An 18877-nucleotide genomic window follows, 5' to 3' on the forward strand; every position below is an offset into this window, starting at 1 on the left:
ACGTACGTTAATATTTCTGACCGTTTTTGAGATACAGTTTGTTAAACATTAGTGCAAAAATCTTTATGTTTCAACCCTAGCAAGTAGTTAGTAGATCCTATTGAATGACATGACATGTGTAAATAGTTAAATACAAAATGTACTTACCCAAATAACTTTCTAGGGTTGTCACTGATATAAAAATATTTCTTTTTAATGATTTTGTTTTACTTTTTAATCCAGTTTACGATTATAAATTATAATAACTCGATTGTAGATCACTTAGATATTACTAACCTCTCAGCTCAGTCTTTAGAAATGTTCCACCCTGTATATCCATGCTCCATACTAATATTATAAATGCGAAAGTGTGTCTGTCTGTTTGTTACCTCTTCACGCTTAAACCACTGAATCGATTTAGTTGAAATTGGGTATGGAGATAGTTTGAGTCCCGGGGAAGGACTTAGGGTAGTTTTTATCCCAGAAGTTATCCTTTAAGGAGGTTAAAAGGGGGGTGGAAAAGCAGATTGGATAAAAATAAGCTACCCAAATTACTAACTTCAAAAAAAAAAAACCAACTTCTCAAAACAGTTTGAAATGCCATAAGTATAAAATATTGGCAGATATAGTATAAGTAATTAATCTACCTTTTTCTGGTAGCATTTCGTTTATGTAAGTGTAGCAGTTCTAACCTAACCCACTTTTCTGATAGCAGTTCGGTTCTGTGAGGATCGCAGTTCAAACCTAACCTAACCCACTTTTCTACTATCTAATCATAGTGGTTTATTTAGTTTAAGTATCATAGTGGTTTTCCGGATCAAGGTCCGGGTCCGGGTCCAGAAGGTCCAGGACCTCCTCCTTTTGAGATATGGAAGTCGGTTAAAAAACAAAAACAATCTCAAAAACTCACCCTTGTTATTAGTGTAAACGTTCACAATAGCATCAAGGTCAGCCTTAACGGTGGCGAGTTTGAAGGCAGCAAGAATCTCGGCAAACACGGTTACGGAGACGGTCACGCCGAAGATGGCGAGGAAAGCCTTCGTAGCCACGAAGAGTAGGCTGTTCCGCGCGACGCCGAGCACCGCCACGATGTAGTAGATCAGGCAGCCCACCACTGGGAACACATTATTTACATTTAAGAGCCCATCAATGTGCACACTAGCACCACTGCTAAATAATCGTGATTATTTAAATTTAAAAAACAAATGATAATAATGATATTTAAAAAAGGGGCCACTTCGTACTGTATTTTGTATTTAAGTACCTTTTGAATACATATCAAACTAGTTTGTATGTTGCTGGATTTTCGGCAATCTATGCGTCCAAAGTTAAAACAGCCGTTTTTGTTTTGAGTTCATAGATCGACGAATCTAGCAACATAAAAACTAGTTTGATGTAATCAAAAGGTACTTAAATACAAAATACATTACGTATAGCGGCCCCCTTTTTAGGGTTTCGTAGTCACCTAGAAACCCTTATAGTTTCGCCATGTCTGTCTGTCCGAGGCTTTGCTCCGTGATCGTTAGTGCTAGAAAGCTGCAATTTGGCATGGATACATAAATCATGCATTGCGACAGAACGGTAAAATAAAAAGTATATAAAAATTTATTAGGGTGTGTACTTCCCATACAAAAAGGTTTTTTTGTAATTTTTTTTTGCTTTGTCCCAATAGTGTGGGGTGTCGTTAGATAGGTCTTTCAAAATGAATAAGGGTCTCCTAGAAACGTTTGTTGATATAGTTATTTTTAATATAATATATTAGAAAGGGACAGCATGACTCACTGTCAAACTCCGGTTTTGTAGAAAGTTTCCTTTCTATACAGTAGTACTATTATTTATTCTGTGGCGTTGTTTCGTCCGCTACTGACTGAACACTAATACTAACTAACCCCGGCTACACACGTTAACTATAAATCGTAGCGATTAATCTGTGCAGTCCGATTTGCGCAGTTTTATCTACCGTGTGTATGAGAAATCGTTACGATAATCGACAACGATTTGTCATACACACGGTAGATAAAACTGCGCAAATCGGACTGCACAATCAATCGCTAGATTTATAGTTACGTGTGTAGCCGGCATAATACTTACATCTTACGATAAGCGTTCCCAATCCCTTGATGTATATATCCAACACCACCGACAGAGCCAGGATTACTTGCACGCAGAACGACAACACATCGTCGAAGCTGCGACACGGACGGAGGTTCAGGATGATCGTGATATATATTAAGATGTTGCTGCTGCCTACTAGGCTCAGTAAGCCTTTGAAGATCTTTATTACCTCTATCGTTACTACATCGACAACCTGGTGAAATAAAAAAGAAATCAAATAGTGAATAGAATCAGGAGTTACTTTGCGGAAATCCATATTAATCAAAACCAAAATATTACTTTGGTAATCCGCGAAAAGATAACATCAAACATCAAACATCAAACATCAACATTTATTCAGCAAATAGGCCACAAGGGCACTTTTACACGTCATCATTGAATTTACATACAAGGAAAAATAATACATCAACAATTTTATAAAATAAAACTAATAATTCAATCTAACGTATTACAATTACTAAGAGATGTATATGGTCTCTTAATGTTGAATTACATAAAAAATACAGATACAAAACACAAAAAAAAAAATCTATAATATTTAGAGGTGTAAATGTCTCTAGGTGTCAGAACTATAAGATTATATAGTTTATCAAGTTATCCTTAGAGATGTATAGGGTCTCCAAGAGTCAATATCCTGTATAATTAATACATTCATTAAGAGAAAAGAAACATACGAGAGCAGAATGAGGCGTCTCACTGTAATTAATTAATAAAAATAAAGTTACTAAGTATAATAGCTTGTGTTAGCTTAAACAGACCAGTCTCCATAACGTGCTAGTCAATCAGTGCTAACCCGTTATACTTACTTGCATGTAAAAAATACGCAAGTAAGTATAACGGGTTAGCACTGATTGACTAGCACGTTATCTTTTCGCGGATTAGCAAAGTAATATTTATTTTGGTTTTGATTAAAAAGAAATCATTTATTAAACAAAAACGTAAGTATAATTTTGTATATACGAGTACATGGTGCTCACGAGGAATGCGAAAGATTTTAATCACGCATTTCTGAGGTCTAAAGAAGGAAAAAATGTAATATGAGTTTAGGTCAATCTCGCCAAAAAAAATCTTTTTTGTTTAGTTTTTTCAATTTTTTGAATGTATTTGTACATCAAAAGTAAATGTTATTGGTTAACATGTCACTTAAAATGAATTTTTACTTTTTTTTTCGTAAAACTTAGTTTTTGCAAAGTGTTTTTTGTCACTTTTTGACATCTATCAATAAGAATATAATTAGACTACGTCCCATAGTAGCAACATCGCCATAAAAAAGTCGGTTGGCACTATGTAACAATAAAAACTAGATTTTTTAAAATTGGTATTTAACTCTGAAACTAGGCGAATTTCAAAAAAGTTTATAGGACATTTTTGTCTCTAAATAATATGATCAGGAATACGCTGTTAAAATATTTCGGTTTCCTCATGTTACACCTTGTATTTATTTTATTTAAACTTTATTGCACAAATATATACAACAATGTACAAATGGCGGACTTAAATGGCATTCTCTACCAGTCAACCATAGGGCCAAACAGAGATACCTATAATGGTGCAGAGAGATAAGGGGTCATCCATTAATTACATCACACGTTTAGGGGGAGGGAGGGGGTCAAGAAAATGTGACATGTTGTGACAAGGGGGAGGGGGGAGTCATAAACTTTGTGACGTCACTTTAACTTCATCAGTAACCGAAAATGTATTTAAATTATTTTATACGCTAATTATCATTTAAATAACAAGGTTTTGAAACGATAATCGTTTTCATTCGTTTAATTTTATTTCTTAATCAGTTTTGGGTTATAAAATTACTCATATTTCTTTTGTCAAAAATATTTTGATAAATTATTAAATAAATATTTGCCGATTTCGTTGAAGAAATGTGACGTCACACCAGGGGGGAGGGGTTTGCCAAATGTGACCAAGTGTGACAAGGAGGGGGGGAGGGGTAAAAAAACCTAGAAATTCGTGTGACGTAATTAATGGATGACCCCTAAATATATTGAGTGAATTAAAAAAAAAAGCAAACTATACTTTTAAACTACATAAATAAATAAAATATATATAAACTACCACATATTCATAAAAAAACATACTATATATATAATAATGATGGATATTATTCGAACTCTTGTTTTAGCAAATGCTTACGTAACATCCGTTTGAAAGAAAACTTACTTGGTTAATATGTATAATATATAATGGTTAATATGTAAGAAAGCTGGAAATCGTCTTAATACCTTTATTTGGTTCTAAATCAGTGTAATCAGAGTTTGCTCCATCCACTCCAGGAATTGTGCAAAAATGTTTGCTCTTTTTCAGTTTTTTGCTTGTAGTTCAAAAACGGACTGATAGACAATTTTCTCTGATCATGATAAAAAATTGACATCTGAATTCGTAGTCAAAGATTGTAAAAAATGGCCAGTTCGTGTAAGCCTGCCGAAACTTTTGGCGCGTAAAACGAATTTTGTTATCTGTGGAAAAACCTATTTTTGTCTGTCAAGCATTTTTTATCGCTAAGAGAGAAGAATTGTAAACGTTACCGATTAAAAACCTCTGGAGATACTTCTTTCTTCTTCACGTAGTACTCTACGTGTTCATATTTCAAGTATCTTACTAATCCCCTGGAGAGGCTCACGAGGTGGGCTTTCACGTTGAAGGCGCTTTTGGTCCAGGTGTTCAACTCGCGTTTCTTGGAAAGTAGCTACACCTTCTCTAACCTTACTGCGTCATTCTGATCTCTTAACCATTTGGGTACACCTGGGTTACGGTGTTAGATTCGATATTCTACTGTAACTCTACCTATCAGCATTAAAAAAAATGGTGGGTGCCAAAAAGTGGGGGTAGGGTAAGTGAGTAAAAAAGTCAAAAACTTACGATCTTAACGAGGGACCAGTTAAACTTGATCAGGACTGCGGCGTAGATGTTCGCGAGGATGATACTCAGCGAGAGTTTGAGGCTGGCGAAGCCTTGCTGCACGTAGTAGGTGCTGCAGAAGGAGACGACTTGCTGAACGACGATCACGCCGGCTGCAACGTAATTACATTTAATTAGCAACTTACTTTATTGGCGAATAAAGTAACGAGTAACGACGCAAAGCTCGAAGAATTTCGTACGTTTATTTATTTATTTAATCTTTATTGCACAAAAGAAAAACGGGTCTCTATTGTTTCCCAAATAGTTTTAAGTCATAATGTATTGTTTGTCCGAATTTTCGTTACACATAATTGGTTTTTCTCAGAAACGCGTAACTTTTCAGGATTGCCATAAAACAAACCTAACCTAACCTATCTACAGAATAACCTTACGAAAATCCTGAAAACATAACGGTTTCGGTTTTATGACTAACGACATGACAAACAATACATTATGACTTAAAACTTTATGGGAAACTAAGGGACCCCAAGAAAAGCCTTATAGTACAAAGGCGGACTTAATGCCATAAGGAATTCTCTACCAGTCAACCTTAAGGCTAAGCAGTGATTGTGAGCGGTGCTACAATTACAACAGCAAAACCAATCAATAAACTGCTAGCAAAGAAAGCACGTAAGGACGTTTTTTAACGCGAACTTATTTGTTAAAAGGAAGTCCGTTCCAAAGACACACAAGACAACATTTAGGTACATTGGCCTGTCATTTCCTATCGCGCATAATTATATTGCTGTCTCGCGGATTATGCCGGCGACAATGCTACTGTGCCAGCGAGCCAGCAATATAATTATGCGCGTGCGATTTATCTATGGGCCAATAGTTGGCTGAAAATTATATTCATTTGTTTTCATGAAATAGTAGATTATTAACCAAGGGATGAAAGGCACTAATTCCTGCCGAGGTAGTTTGGCGTTCGAACGCAGTGACTGACCAACAGTTTGAGGCTGAAATGATTGCCTTTCATCCGAGTTCAACACTCTGCATTTTATTTCGAATACGAGGACAGTAAAATACATTTGTGTTAAAAAAAATATGACTATTTCTTCAGGGTACTTTCAATTAAAATTTAGGTAAAAGTATCGTTATTTATTTGATGGGGAGTTAAATATGAGACGGGAAACTGTGCAATTTTAATTGCTTATCGTAGAAAAAATTCAAAAACGTACTTGGCATTAATGCTTTACAGCAGAAACGTACCACTTTCTGCACACTTCATAGAACAACAATGACCCACTTTCAGAGTATGAGAAATGAAAAGAATATTGCACTTACTTCCAGACTTGTAAGAGTCGACGATGCACCCGAAGAGGCTAAAGATATAGATGGTGACGGTGACGAAGACGTCTCTGGTGTAGATGCCCACGTCCACGATGATGCAGAGGGCCGTCAGAATCTGGATGATGACCTTCACCAGTCCTACAGGTAGGCCTGGAATAAATAAAAACAAATAAGCTAAGCTTACACAAATTGACTAAACCCCACAGTAAGCTCAAGAAGGCTTGTGCTGTGGGTACTCAGACAACGACATATATAATATATAAATACTTAAATACATAGAAAATATCCATAACTCAGGAACAAATATCTGTGATGAACACACTAAATAAATGCCCTTACCAGGATTTGAACCCGGGACCTCCTGCTTGGAAGGCAGGGTCACTACCGACTAGGCAACAACATTTTTGACATTGTTGCTGCTAATGCCACTAATAGTATTTTCACCACACCAACTGGCAAAAGCTCTCTTGATTGTTCAAAAACTGATAGCAAAGTTTGAATTTTTGAATTTGAAAGTTGCTTTTTATTATCATGTGAGGCAAAGTAATCAAAAGCAATTTTTGAGTGGTTTTCTTATGCTTGGTTGTAGAATTGACTTTTAAATGATGATTTTGAATGATAAATATTTTGTAACATTTGGATTTGATTTGGTTTGATATCCTACAGTTCAAAATTAAGGTTGGTGTGGTGAAAAATGTTCTGTTTCACTCGGGGGCTAATTTTGAATAACCTTCGTGCTTTGCACCCTCGCAACGCTCAATATTCCATTTTTCGAACTACTCGCCTAAGCTCGTGGTTCAATTTTGGAATCTTTCGCTTGCTCGGGTATCAATATTAGCACGAGAGGTTAAACAACAACTTGTATGTAAAACAAATACCTATTTATACACAGTAAATATGGGACTACAGTATGGAGGTATTACAAACGTTTGCAGGTTTCTAGAGACATATTGTGAGTCGCAGGCGTCCATATTCTACTGTAAACGCTTACCATCAGAGCGGTTTCACGTGGTCCGATCCGATATATCCTTTTATTTTTAATTAACGATTTCTTTTAAACCGAAAACAATAATTAAATGTACAAAATTATTAAATATAAGCTAATTTGTAATTCCTGCAATTGTCTGTAGCTTAATTGGCTCGCGCCAAATAAATAAAATAAAAGGAGCTTGGCTCTGTGATGTTACCATTGGCCTTAATCCAAATAGCTACGAGAATGTCCACGTCTTTCTTGCATTGGGTGACCCTGAAGCAGCCTTTGAGTTCCTCGATGGTGGAGTAGTCCCCAATGCATCCGAACTGCGCGTTCCACTCCTTGGTGCAGATGCTCTTGTCGCTGCCCCAGCCTTTCACGCAGTAGCAGACCTTGATGATGAATGCGACGACTGAAACAACATTATTACAATCACTATTGTCTTCATCACCATTGTCATTATAAATATTACAAGCTTTTATTTAGTTTCACCTGACCGTTGTCTGTCTGTCTGTCTGTCTGTCTGTCTGTGTGTCTGTGTGTAATCAAATCTTGCAAATTAAATTTGATCCACTTCCCGATTTCCGATTGAGCTGAAATTTTGCATACATACTTAAGTCGGGTGACAATGCAATATTATGGTGTCATCGAGCTGATCTGATGATGGAGACCAGATGTGGCCATAGGAACTCTGTGATAAAACAACGAAACCTAATTGTGTTTGGGGTTTTTAGAATAGTCTCGATGAGTATTAGTTGCCTGTGGAAAAAAAAGTACAGTCAGCGATAAAAGCTTGTACCAAAAATGAAATTTTTGCCAAAAACTTTAATAATATTTTTTTCTCAATGCAAAAACTCATTTATGAGTTATAAAATCATAAGTGTTATAAAATGAATATAAAACTAAAATTAACTACAACTAAAAACTAAAGCTAAAAAATTAAAAATACCTATCAAAATTTTGCGCCCTTGGTAAGGTGCCCATCACGCAGGCAGCGTCGCGCTGGATTGCTATGGCCAGCAATCTTTGCGCGAGGGTCACCTGTGGCCTGTCTTAGGCGTTTGCTGAGCTCCTTGTGGAGCCCCCGAGTCCCCCTATCCCACGGACCTAGTGTCTCGACGCCGAAGGCTACAAATTCGTAGTGTACGCCGAGACAACTATATATTTATTCGCCTTGAAACGTTCTCGGACAGTCGCCAGCCGCCGCCCCGGCCTGTTTGCTGGTGGCTGAAAAGTAGGACGCCGCCAGCGTATCTGCGCAGGTGGCGTCCCACACCAGCGCGCGGCCTAACCGCCAGGGGCTCAACGACATCCCGTCGGGGCGCTTATAATGATTAGAAAAATTCCTATCACCATAATGTTTATTGTTGTTGCCATCATTATTATTATCCCAAAAAACCTATTTCTGAACATATTATAGTTCGTCTTTTTTAGTTTGAAGTTTCAAGTTTTTTTATTGTATGTATAAGAATCAGGTTACAGGTTAGGTGGAATATACAATTACATATTTTGTTACACCGAAACTTTACCTTTTCAGGTGTACATACATTTACAGTATACATACATTTAGCATTACGACAAAGACTACGCGATCTTGTGTTGTCTTTTAATTGAATAACGCTTTTTAAAAATCAGTGACTATTACTTATGAAAGCAAAAGAATGTAAATAATCGTACCTATTATAATTATGATTCATAATTGTTACATATTTGCCGCGACTTAATTTTCAAGGGTTTTTCAATAAAAAGACACGTCAAGATTGTTTACCTTATTTCTAATGCTAAAAAAACGAACTATAGGACTTAAATAAGTAAAGTACTTATGTTCCCCTTTTTTACTAAAGTTTTTATTAAATGGAGTTGGGCGGGACTTGACGCTAGGCAGGTGGACTAAAGTGTTAACAGAATGGTGGCCGCTTTCGGATGAAAGAAGCGCTGGCGTCCGTTCGCTCGTTGGGAGGCCGACATCCGGAATACTGCGGGTCACGTCTGGATGAGATTAGCTCAGGACCGGGACAACTGGCGTACTAGAAGAGAGACCTATGCGCAGTGGGCGATAAATGGCTGATATGATGATGATGATGATGATGTTCCCCTTTTTTTGGGTATGTATTTTATGTAGACGCAGCTGCAAAAGTGCATGACAACGTATATGATTTTTTTAATTTGTTTATGAGCCCTAGTTGGATATTTTTTGTGGATGCTATAATACCCAGAAACAGAACATTTATATGGGAAATATAAGAAAAATATACTTACTTCTTATAAAAATGGTGCCCACTGAAAATAAAAAATATCGCATTAGTTACTGATAAAAATATATTAAAATTTATAAAAAAAATGCCTATGATGACTAAACAAGACGTATGAATAATCTAAGGGCCTTTTAGTTGCCTGAAAATAAATGATTTGATTGATTGATTAATTGAATAAGTTAATTTTATCCTATTTTTTATTTATTTACATAAATTGGTGCTTATAAAATCTAATGAACTAAAACTGGAAGAGCGATGCTTTTGGACAAGACAAGTTACAGTGAAAAGTGCTACTCTTTATTTTTTATAAATATAAGTATTCAATTTAAATAAAAATAATGACTTGGCCTCGATAAACATTGTTTTAGTTTATCTAGATACTTTGTTTCATATGACAAAGAGCAAATAAACATACATTCAATTCAAAAACTCGATGACAGGTTAAGATGCCACTTTTTTGAGAATTACTCTTAATTTTCAATTCAATTTCTTTATTTCAGATAAAGCATCCATATCGTGTTATTTACAAAATAAATAAATCTTAAGCTAACTTAAATACTATGTTAGTAAAAATAAATTAAATTATTCTTAAAACCTACAGGCCAGCCTATTTGACGTAAGTCGCTAAAGTCTTGACCAGCCGGCCTAGCCAAGGTTACAATCGCTATCGCTTCGACAACGAAAAGCATTATGTCTCTCTATCACTCTTCCATATTAGCGCGACAGTGACAGTTGCGTTTCGATCGCTACGGAGCGTAAGCGATTGGCATCTTGGCTACGCGGCCTGATCTAGCCAATGTGCCAGTATATCACAATTATATCTGCTTGCAATCACCTTTAGAATGCTATTCGGACTAGCACGGACGCGTCCTATTAGCGATGAGATCTTTTTCCGCATGATCGCATGGAACCCGTCCGTATACGTTTCGGCAAACATCTTCGACCCACTGCACCATCTAGGCAGTCCCAACAGCATTCTAAAGGCGTTATTGTACTGTATGCGAAGGGCTTTATAGGCTCGTTTGGTATACCTTACCCACAGACTGCTAGAGTAAAAAGATTGGTTAGCAATAATGGCAATGCTGCCAGCCTTCTGGGCACGCTGCCAATAGACGGCGATTTCGGGCTAATTTTCTACTTAGAGCCGCCATACACGGACTGCTCGAGCAGTAACCCAGTGATCAACATACACGGACTGCTTTTGCAGCTTGACCGCATGATGAAATTTCACCGCGCAGCCAACCGCCCGAAGCAGTTGCAACTGCTGGAGCGGTTCGTGTATTGCGAATGACGATTTTGTATTGAAACTGCAGATCATCCAACGGCGACCGCTTGAAGCTGTTGGCACTGACTGCTCAAAGCAGTCCGTGTATGGCGGCCCTTAAAGTTTAATTTTAAGGCCTTTTATTGTCTGTATTTTATACTACTTGTTCTAAATAATCTTATTTTTATAATAATGTAAATGTTTAATTTTAGTTTGTATTTTCTGTTTTAAGGCTTTTTATGTGTTTTTATTTAGTTAAAACCATAAACATAATTAATATCAAACTTACAATAAAAGGTACCTAACCTAAAATTAAAACTACCTACAAAACTAAAACGAATACCTTAAAAATAAATAAAACATAGCATGGATTTTTATTGTTTGTTGCATACAATGTACCTACATATATTAAATAAATAAATCTACTGTAAAAAAAATAATGAATTTTAAACTTACGTCCGGCGATGATGCAATCAATGATATTTCCAATAATAATGACAACTGCAAATAAAATATGAAACATTTACAATCGTGTAACGTAGGTATGCTACGCAAATAAATAATTTCTAATTAGAAAAAAAATGTACCGTAAAATGTGGCTCCTTTGCTCCAAAATTAGTTTTTTTATGCCATGGTCAATTTTGATTATATATGTTGATATATTTTTTATATACCTCCTTATCCCGGTTTAAAGTAGGTAGACTATTACGTTGGTAGGTATTATTATTAACACTTCAATGAGGTTGTGGTATAGTTTTTGGGGTTCCGTACCCAAAGGGTAAAAACGGGTCCCTATTACTAAGACTCTACTGTCCGTCTGTCTGTCTGTCACCAGGCTGAACCGTCATGAACAGTGATAGACAGTTGAAATTTTCACAGATGATGTATTTCTGTTACAAAAAATACTAAAAACAGAATAAAATAAATATTTAAGTGGGGCTCCCATACAACAAACGTGATTTTTTTTTGCCGATTTTTGCGTAATGGCACGGAACCCTTCGTGCGCGAGTCCGACTCGCACTTGGCCGATTTTTATATATTAAATAAAAACTGTTGGAGCACAATTTACCCAGTTGGGAGCAAGCAGGCACATTTTACGGCACCTACAGACCAAGAGCTATTGTGCAGAAATTTTGTTCATAAAAATGAGATTTACAATTATTTTAATTTTTGTAGGTATATAATTTTTTTTTAATTGGTGTACTTACGCTTAACGATGAGAGTGATGACATCTACGAATCCTATGATCTCTGTAAAACAATAATTATATTTAATAATTATTTTATTAACATACTTATTATCTTGTTATAAATAACTAAATATTCGACGTAGTCCCACAGTAATGGTGGTCCCACACTGGCTGTTATACCTATATCGTTATATAAGCCTCTGGATAATTGGTCCCATAGACCCATATGGTGGAAATATTCGCTGGCTATGGATGAGGTCTTGGTGGCGCAGTTGGCAGAGCTTCGTCTCACCCAAGGCAGTAATTTTTCCACTTTTAAATTTATTCTAAGCTTTGGAAGGTAAGTTTATTACGTGACTCTAAAGGAAACCGTAAAATCTAATACCTTTAAACGAGCAATTCTTGTTTATTTATTTATATATATGTCGCAGACCGTCTATTATGAATGTATGACGGCTGCGTTTGATGGAATGTCAAGTATTGAAATAGTCTATGCTTGAGTGTGTTTGACTGCGATACAGTGACTTTTATTTGAATGACCCGAACAGGTTCTTTAATGGATTGGTTCCTGGCTGATCCTGAGGACAGCCCGAAATGAGATGACATCCTGAGTGGAACCGTCAGTCAGATTTGAATTGGAAAAGTGTCGCAGTCAACCTCGCTGCATTCCTATATTTTATATTTTTAGGAATTGTATCTTTTAACTATGGCGTTCATCGAGTATCTTTAATTTACGTGATCGTTGATCCGTATTCGACATATACATGGTCTAATAAAACATGGTCTTCCATTCCCAGAGTGACACGGGCCTACGTCACAATAACATTGCCACTTTATTTCAACATAACATGTTACATGGGTACATTATACCTATGGTTAATAAGTTAAAATATTTCTTTATAATTTTATAATTTTCATTTATATGTATTTTAGCTTAAATTTTACAATAACACGTCATTTTTAATTACTCGTTAGCAATATCTTCCGATTCACGAAAGAAATTTCAGACTTTCGGGTAATTCTGTTTATACTACTGGCAACACAGGATAGCGCTTGTGCACATTTGACAATTCGGATCTAGATAACTTCATGCCGTCATCCTTGTCGAACGCGTGTTAATTGTTATTTCCTTCTCGCTCAGTGTCAGCAGTCGCAGTGTTTTCCAAACTTTTCACGCCGTAAGCTTGGTAATTAATGTGTAACTGTGAATTAGTTTTTCAAACGTTTGTCTTGTATAGATAAATAAAGTTTAATTTAATACATTAGATTTGTTTTATTTTACTATGTTTCTACATGAATAACTTAAAATTAATGCCGTTAAAATAATTTTCACCGTTGGTTAAAATTCTCCCACATTTCAAAGTTTGAGAACCTGTAAACAGCATGATGACGTAGGCGCGTGTCAGTTAGGTCATACGCGAATCTCGGAATGGAGTACCAGGCGGAGTATATTATTATACCATGGACATATATATTTCGGGGATCTCGGAAATGGCTCTTACGATTTCGGTGACATTTGCTATATGGGGGTTTTCGGGGTCGATAAATCAATCTAGCTAGGTTATACCTCTGGGAAAACGCGCATTTTTGAGTTTTTATATGTTTACCGAGCAAAGCTCGGTCTCCCAGATATTTATTTTAATGTTAGGTTATTAAAATTGTGTGGATGTATTTGGAAAGTATACGTACTGATATTGATGAGGGCTGTAATGCTGATTTGGTCAACTCCTGGTATTCCTTTGCAGGCATCTGCACAAACCTGACCGCAGTTATCGCCCTGAAAACAAAATTATGATTATTATGATTATCACGGGAGGACGAATAGCTGTAGGTACGGGTATGATGGTCGTTCTTGTCTACGTGACAGCGTGATACGGTGTCCGTCACTTTCTATCCCACAGTGTTAAAAAGTGACAGTTATTTTATCACGTGGATAAAGATGGATAAAGCCATCCGTAATACGCCGGGATACGCAAAATAGTGGGATTAATCACAGGACATAACACATTAAACAAACACCTACATAATATGGGTAAAACAGACATCCCCATGTGCAGAGCGTGCATGGAAGAAGAAGAAACAGCAAAACATATCCTCCTACACTGTAAACAGATAGAAGCATGCAGAAACCAATACCTAGGGACTCCGTGCACACTGAAGGAGGCAGTTAGCAACCTGAAGACACTGCTAGGTTTCATGGAGGAGCTGGGGTGGCTAGAGTAGTGCTACCTCGTTTTCACGCAAAATAGGCACAATGGTTGTCGATTTGCGGAAAATGCCCAGTATAACTAACTAACTACGCCGGCTGGGGGCCTAGCCAAGATGACAATCGTCGATAGGAAAAACTCACCCACTCTAGTCACGTGACTTTTTGTACGTATATACTCAGTTTTTTTAGCATTAGAAAGGATGAGCTATATTTTAATATTTAGTTTAGATTTTATTATTAAATTGTATGTCTTTTTCATATCTCGGGACCATGGGGTCCCGGGCCTTTGGGAGGCGTACGTGGGGCCGAAGCCAACAGCGCAGAGGCCCTTTAAGACACTTTAATCTAAAAGCAAGGGATACACGTGGCGGATACCATCCCCGAACGCACAATGTGATACATCCGGAGATGGTCCTCGCCAGGTGCAAAGACTATTGTAGGCAGCACTTTTGTGCTGCGATGGGAACTAAGGTCATGGGCTATAGATTTGAAAGTTGGATGGACTGGATAATGGGCTATGGGAGAGACTAGCGGACACCTGCCGTGACAATCAGTATCAAAATTGTAAATGACAGGTGGTGACTCGCCAACTCATTGAGTGGGCCCCGCAATGGCCGCACGCACAGTGCGACAACAGGGCAACACTGGAGTGGCTGTGAGGTTGTCGAGAGGTGAGTCTGCGGTAGCCAGATCCCGGTAATCCGTTCAGCAGGCCGCCGGCGTTATGACATTTTACACTTCCAACCTGGAGCATAGGTCCCGCTCTTGCGACACCACTCTGGCCGGCCAATCAAGGCAAGCACAGAGGCGAGGGCCAGATGACAGGGCCCTCTGGAATAGGGGTCCGCGGTGTAGCCACTCACCGTCAGCTCGCCACAAGCTGCCCCTGCGGGTTTATTAAATGTATTATTACATTGCTTTTTCGTATTACCCAAATTTACTTATGTTCTCCGCTGTAGCAGGCGTGGCTCACTCCGCGATTTCGTCGCTTTGCTACGGGTAGTTAAAAATAAATCCGTTCCACACCAATTTTGGTGGCTAGCCATAAGCCGCGCGTGGCGCTGTTGTTAGAGAGTGAGTCTTCTGTACCTAGTACCATAGATTTATAAGGCATAGATCGAGTGTTCGTACATCCCTAGTGAAGCCATTTCAAGTGTGACGTCACGTCGCACTCGTGTCACCGTATTCGATCGGCCCGGGCAGTACTCAAGGTCACGTCGGTTTGTGTACACTTCTCGTTTAAAAATCAAAAACACAGGAAAAATGGTTGTTTGTGCATTGAATGGGTGTCACAACGCATCATATCATAAAAACAAACCGACTTACGTTACATTTCACGCGGAAGTATAGAGTTTAATGTGATATTTTTACGTAATCGTAACTATAAAAATCCAATGTTTCGTCAGCCGCCATTTCTTATAAATGTTGCCAGTGTAGTGAATATTTTTTCGTCAAAATGGGACATGACGTTTACATTCTAAAATGAATACGCTTAATTGAAGTTCCTGGTATAATTATATAAAAATTATATATTGTTAAATATTTCATTACTTAATTTTAAATTATGTAGTAATTTTATGCACATTTTAAATAAAAAATTGTAAAAATGTATCAATTTTTTTATTTAAACCTTATTTCACAAAGGACAGAAATGCAAAATTCCTTAAATAAACATAAAAAGCTTTTGCTATTAAATCTACACACAAATGATTAATAACCAAGTGTTAAGGATGTTGTTAAATCCCCCATTTTGAGGGAAATATCTATATACTGGCAACACGTTTTTGTATATGTGTGTGTGTGTTGCTGAGCGTAAAACACGAGCGTTCCACGCACACATCGATCGTGTTTCGGCTTCACTTTTGGCAGGTTAGCCGTAAGGGGACTATCTGTCTATGCGTTAATAGTTTAAGCCTAGTACTATTATTTATTCTGTGGATGTAGTCACCTCTGGAAGCATCCCACCCTACTTTTAAAACTTGACTCCTTAATTCAGGATACCCTGTCATCTATTCTCCGCATACGTTTTGAAGAAAGATCCTGGACCCAGGCCTCTCTGCCTATTCGGCACGGTGGCCTGGGGATCCGCAAAATTTCTCCAGTGTGTCGCTGCCTGCCTTCTTGTCCTCGGTGCATAGTAATTTTAATAACAAAACTTCCGTGCGAGCGTTTTTCGACTTAAAGTACGTGAGTGACCCGTTCTTAATATATTTAATATCTCGGTGCATAGTGTTCAATACCTGATTGGTGGTATTTTATTGAACTCGGTCTCTCGGGGCCATAGAGGCAGCACATTGCACTGAGGCCAAGAATGTTTGGTCACTAACCTGTGGCAATACGGACCCGCCTGCATATCCTTGCTCGCAGAGGCAATGGAACGAGTAAAACTAGATGCTTATTAACTATATCTATGCCCTTTTATTTATTTTTTTGTTTTTTAATTTTATTCGTTATTATAAAAGCTACAAGCGGTATACAATTTCCATATAAATATTTAAAAGCTCCTAACTCTTAATTATAATAATAGAAAAATTCAATGGTCAATATAAATTAAATTACTTATATATAGGTATAGTACAGTGGTACAACTAAACGAAATTAATAACTAGCTTAAACCTAAAATGGGCCCCTGAGGCATTGTACCAAGGATGCTGGCGGCATTTCCTCGCTGTACCGCAATGCTGATACTTTGTGCGAGGTAGCCGCCAGCTCTTCCGTCACCAGTTACGTCAACCAGACGCTTCGCGATTTCTGCGAACAATTTATGCGCGCTGGGACCCCATGGACCTAGAGAACTTATGTAAAAATATTTTCTATAATGTTAACAGTGTCAACCAGGGATGTAACGGATGTGGTTTTATCGGAACCGAAAACGGAAACAGATGTTTTCAATTTAGTTTAACGGAACCGAAAACGGAAACGGAACCGAAAACGCAAACGGAAACGGAAACGGAACCGGAACCAGAATCGGAGCCCGACTTTTTAACGATGTAGTCGTTTTCTCCTTTCTAGAAGAAACCTTCAGACAAAGTTTACACTTAGCCGTGTCCCCACTAACTTCATCAAAATAGTTCCCAATCGAACTTGATTTCGGCTTCATTTTGCGTTTTTTTACACACTAACATTCACCACACACACTACACACAGTCAGTAGTCAGTACATAACAGAACACATACGATTTTAATTTTAATAACACGATTAAAATGTACGCCGCCGCGCGAAGCATTGACATCCGTTATAACTTCCGTTTCAAACATAACGGAACTGGAACAGAAACGGATGTGTAATACCAAACGGAAGTTCCGCCTTAACGGAAACGGAACCGGAGCTCCGTAACATCCCTGGTGTCAACACCCATGGCGGAAAATGAACTACTTTTGTATGGAGAAAGCGGTCGTCCACTGTAGTCTCACCCCCTTATTCATAAAACTTTACGGGCCTGATTTAGTTAAATTATATTTTATCCCTTTCTTACAAATATATAAGTAAAAATGACAGATAAAGACAACGATTTAGCTAATTGAGGTTTGTAGCGCGTTTATGAATAAGGCCCACTTGCACCATCCTACTAACCCGGGTTTAAGCGGTTGAACCGTTAACCTAGTGTCAAATTGTACTGGTAACCATGGTAACTCCAGGTTTAACCGGTTAACCCCGGATCAGTGGAATGGTGCAAGTGGCCCTAAGGGGGTTAACTGCTAAAGAGTGAAAGTAAACTCGACTACCGACTGGAACTAAACAAAGTAAAACAGACAACTATTGCACTGGTGAATGAGTGACATGCACAGATCCAGGACGCTGATGTATTTGACGGATGTATGTATCCAGGACGCTGATGTATTTGACGGATGTATGTACACTTATATTTGAAATCCAACCAATAGCCACCAATGCATACTACGCCTATGCTCACTCTTGGTTACAATATGGAATCATACTGTGGGGAAACAGTCCAAGCGTGAACAATCTTTTCTTATTACAAAAACACTGTGTTAGGATCCTTGTAAATATTCATCAACTGGAAAGCTGCAAACCTCACTTCATAAAGTTAGGAATCCTGACCTTAATCTCCATGTACATATTGGAAGTGTGTCTATTCGTAAAGAATAATGGAAACCTCTTTCCTCAATACTCGCGAGCGGCCCATCTACGACCAAAGACTAGACTAGCCACACAAAACTCTACTTTACAGATGATCCATAAAGGCCCTTTTGGCATGGCCATAAAAATATATAATAAAATCCCAAACGAAATCAAAGAAATAAATAATTATAGTAACTTTAAAAATGCATTAAAAACTTACCTAGTAAAAAAAGCGTACTATACATTAAATGATTTTTTTAACGAAAATATGGATGAATAACTGGCACAGAGAAGAGATAAATTTGTAAAAAAGGTTACAAGAGAGACCATTGTAAATCATACATTATGGAATTGGCTTAAGCCTATGATGCATGTTATTTCATAAGTTAGTGTTAAGTATATTGCTATACCCTTACAGGGTTCATGTGGAACTGTACTAGTAGTTTTTAAGAACTGTATACTAATATGAGTGCAATAAACAATTCTGATTCTGATTCTGATTCTGGAAACTCGCAAGCGCTTGCGGTAAGCGTTGGGAATGCACCATATTTACTTGCAGGAGTTAAGCTATCCGAGCCGGTTAGTAACGTATTTCTACCCACT

Source organism: Cydia splendana, chromosome 24 (genome assembly GCF_910591565.1).
Source record: "Cydia splendana chromosome 24, ilCydSple1.2, whole genome shotgun sequence".
NCBI lineage: Eukaryota > Metazoa > Arthropoda > Insecta > Lepidoptera > Tortricidae > Cydia > Cydia splendana.